The following is a 4,459-nucleotide window of genomic DNA, read 5'->3' on the forward strand; positions in this document are numbered from 1 at the left end:
TTGATATTGGATCACTAAAATATGTGGGAAATATACTTTTGTTCTTCGAAGTATAAGAAAAACTCGACAACTGATTTTTGAAAGTGCAACAATTTTTTTGTCGGGCGTCTATGTTTGGCTATTATTTCCTTTTGTGAAATAAATATGTAACCAACCAACGTCGTTCAGTGTAAGTCGCTTTTAGACCATTCGTTTTTTTTCTGAAACCCGGTTTCAAAACTTTTTCCTCGTGTTTCTGTAATTACTTAAACTTGTTAAACAATTTGGAAAACAAAAACACTAACCTTCACGGTTGTCAAGCACAAACTTACTGCGCATGCTTGCTGATATTGCATTATGGGGAGTTCCATGAGCACCTGGATATAGGTTCCGAGGCGCTAAACATCTTGAGCAGGTAAACATTTTCCAGAACGAGAAAGATGGCGTTAACTTCACCAAACAAACGGATGCATTTTAAATAGGAAGATCCGAGAAATATTAGATGTTCTTTCTATTATCCATGCATTTTCAATAAACTTTCCTTGTAACAAAAGTTTTTGGTTCATATACGACCACGGACGCCTACTTATCAAATAATATATTTTGATATGGTGTCTCTCTGAGGGAGTAAATTTCGTCAAGAAACCGAAATGAGTAAAAGTTGTACTCGAGCTACTACGAGTGTAATATCACTCGTTACTTGGGTAAGTAAAACAAATACTTGTCTTTGTTTTGTTGTTGTTTAGAGGTTGATTTCATAATTTTACCGAGTTGCATTTAACGAGACATTTTTGTTTCATGTAGAGTGGATAGTTGACAATAATAAAGCGATGCTTTTCCTCGTTAGTGGTGTACACTCGGGATGCGGGCTGTCATTTATTAACTTAATTTTAAAAGCTTTACCGCACTTGACATTTTTTAAACAACATTATAAAAAAAGAGGCGAACTGAAAATTCAGGTGATATAACATAAATGTTTAGTTCCTCGGCGGGTCAGCGGTAAGTTTTTGGATTTTCAACGTTAAAATTTTGGGTTCGATTCTCACGATTGACAGAGCCCGGATAGCCATTTTGTAGCTTTGCACTGAGAACAGAAAACCTAAAGGTTTGGTTAAAAACACAACGAAAAAACAGCAAAAGCACGTAAATGGAACAAAGAATAAGCGTTCTCAAAGTCCACCGACTTTAGTCTCCAGTAAAGCTCTGTTTATCCAGTGAGTTTAGTCTCCTATGAAATCTTAATCTTCTCACTGAATCTAGTCTCCTGTAAATTGGCCTTCGCTTTCTGAATTAATTTCACCAAGCTTTATCCTCTTCAAAGTCTTATCCACTTCACACAACGTTTTTTGTTTTTTTTTAGTTAGCTGTTAAATTCTATTAACTTAAATTCTTAACTTATATTAAGATTTTATCCAATCTCCTTTTTTTTAAGTTGTATTAATGTCCCCGAATTTTCGATTTCGCCTCCTTTAAACTCCTATTCTTCCGTTTGAAATTAATTTCTTTTAAGGCCTCATTTAACTCACAAATTTATTGTCCTGAAAAAAAATCTGTTAACATCACCGAATGTGCCCTTGTGTTGTTTGCTTAACCTTGCGCAAAGCTACTCGAGAATTATCTGCGTTAGCAGTCCCTAATTTAGAAGTGACAGACTACAGAGAAGACAGCTAATCAACATCACCCAACGTCAACTCTTGAGCTACTCTTTTTACCAACGAAGAGTGAGATTGACCGCATAGTATAACGCTACCACGACTGAAGTGGCGAGCATGATTGGTGACAGGAATAGAACCCGTGACCCTCACATTGTGAATTGAGTGCCCTAACCAACCAGGCCATGCCAGGTCTGGGCTCCTTGTATTGTTTTTTTTTGTGTGTGTGTTATTTTAATCATCGCATTGAGCCTTCTGTAAGCTATTACTGACTCCTACTTTGGTATTATCTATTTTGGAGACGTCTGGTGGCACATAACTTTTGTCATCCAATCTACAGTTATAAAAATCATTAAAGCTGATTTGCTCCCAACTGCTTAGCGTTAAATCTGTAGGCTTATAACGCTAAAAGTTGGGTTTCGATACCCGTGGTAGGCAGAGCAGAAATAACTCATCGTGTAGCTTTGCGCTAAACAACAACCAAACTATAAATCTGATTTAATTTATATCACAATATAAAATTTTTACAACTTCTTGCTAATCACTTTCTTTCATTGACTTTCAAAGTCTTTTGTTTAGATTTTTTTCGCAAAGCTACGCAAGAGCCATCTCTCTTGTTAAAACGATATATTAGAGGGAAAGCAGCTAGCTAGTCAATGGTATCTTATTCTTCTTGCTGTTGTTTTAGATCAAAGCTACATTGAACTATCTGTCGTGTCCACCGAGGGGAATCGAACCCCGAATTTTAACCAACAGTATCCACCGCCGACACTTGGATCCCCCTTGTCTGTTCGAACAGTAGGATTTAACTGTCAGTCTTACAGCGCACTCACAGTCCCAAAGTGCATTTTTACGGTAACAGCCCGCCAATCATGTACCCTCGGATTCACTCTCCGCGCATGGTAACCATTAGGCTACGCCCGTCTCGCCTAAACAAATCAGCCAATATATATAAATTATCTGTGTAAAACTTCTCGTGTAAGTTTTATTAATGTCATACACCATCAACGCTGATATTAGACATACAAAAAAAAAACATCTAAATCAAACGAACACGTAAATATTCATCTTAATACATTGACAAATTGTCTATGAATCGTAAACAGTAAATACGTGTTAGACATCAGAGGTGTTATAACGATATCTATCCTGAGATAGTGTAACAACTGAAAAAACAAACAAACCAACAACAACAGAGAACAGAAGAGCAAATTTATAATGCAACAGATGGAAACAACAATGTGATATTGTTATATAACATGTATCACTCCTCGTTGGAGCAAGAACGACACCATTGTCTATTTATTTTACATTTTAAAACGTTGCTTATTATCCAGCGCGCATTTAGATAATTAAAACCACACACACATATATATATATCTACCGAGAGACGAGCTCGGTTCACTCTGACGATAGATCAGGAAACAGAAATCTCCTTATTAAAGTTCGTCGAAAACAAACAGTTTTGGGTTTTACTTTAGAACGAAGTACGACTTTTATGTGATAGTAAACGGACCCGAAGACACGGCTTTATGAAGTACATAAATTGGAGTGAATTTTTGAATTCAACTAGCTAGGTACTTCTGTCTTCATTTGCTTAACCACCGCTACCGCGAAGTTTGTGCTCAAATTACCTTGAAACCACCAATGGGCAAGCTTTTCGAAACAACACTTTAGTGAAGCGCCGAGCGGACTTCCCGCTGAACCTGTTTCATGTACATACATCTACAAGCTTCCCTTGAAGGACGGCAGACATAAGGAACATAAAACAGGCTTATTTTAATATTCCCTCTATTTTACCATATGTATTCCTATATCTATTAGCTTTCTATTATGTGTCTTTCTATCCATGTTTTCTTTCTCTCTGTCCTGTATGAATTTTACATACATTTAAGACTACGTCCTTGCGCTGTCAGATTCTTCATATTTTTGTATATATTATCGTTATTATAATAATGTAAAGTCGTGGTGTTTTGTAATGGTTTCTGTCGCTTGTCTGTTGGATAATTAGCAAATGGGTCTGTACAACTGTATGTCCCTGTTAAGCATTTACCCTTGACTTGGTTTCTTTCTCCAATGGAATAAGAATATCTGCTGACATTAAAGTTTAAGTGATTTTTTCCGTCAAGCATCTAAATATATGCTTATAAATAACTTCTTACAACCCAAGAATTCTCAGACAAACAAACAAAACGTCATCAAAACAGTGATAGATAATAGCTAATCGCAGGACTAAAATTATGATGGTACCGCATCTTCTTCTTTTTGAAAGCTGGTTTTAGTTGCTTTATTTTTTGCATTTCTTGTGGGCTTACATTTACATCAATCGTCTGTAGAAAAAATAAACAAACGTGATATTCCATGCTTTAAGGATAAGTTCACCACAGATTGTACACAATCGCCGCTTGCTACTGCAATAAATATAATAAAAAATGAGCCAAAAAGGCAGTGATGAAGTTTGAAATTTCATCTTGTTATCAAAGTTTCTGTAAGTGTAAAGCACAAGTAATCGTGTTCATTCTATGTAATCAAGGAGAGAAAACAGATTTAGAGTAGGAGTTCGCGTGTAAATGTTGCAGAGGTGAAGAATACAAAATATGTGTGTGTGTCCACCTACTGCTTCTATCGTGTCACATGCAAGAAGGGAAATCCAATACTCTTTATACTTTTATTTTGATTACATCTTGGTGCACGATAGAAGTGGAATACGTTCTTTTTAGAATAATATGAGGATTTTGTTTGTTTGTAGATAAGTACAAAGCTACACAATGGGCTATCTGTACTCTGCCCACCACGGGTATCGTCCACAGACATACCGCTGTGCCACT

At 36.4% G+C, this 4,459-nt stretch overlaps 1 long non-coding RNA gene across 1 annotated transcript in view; it reads left to right on the plus strand.

The window, feature by feature from the left end:
* Positions 1–406: 406 nt before the first annotated feature.
* LOC106474555 overlaps positions 407–4,459 on the plus strand; it is a 9,951-nt gene continuing 5,898 nt past the window's right edge. Inside the window, exon 1 of the long non-coding RNA XR_001291755.2 lies at positions 407–683. This is a non-coding gene — a long non-coding RNA (uncharacterized LOC106474555). The remainder of the gene's footprint in view (positions 684–4,459) is intronic.

The sequence above is a fragment of the Limulus polyphemus genome, unplaced genomic scaffold (genome assembly GCF_000517525.1).
Source record: "Limulus polyphemus unplaced genomic scaffold, Limulus_polyphemus-2.1.2 Scaffold7351, whole genome shotgun sequence".
In the NCBI taxonomy this organism is placed as follows: Eukaryota; Metazoa; Arthropoda; class Merostomata; order Xiphosura; family Limulidae; genus Limulus; species Limulus polyphemus.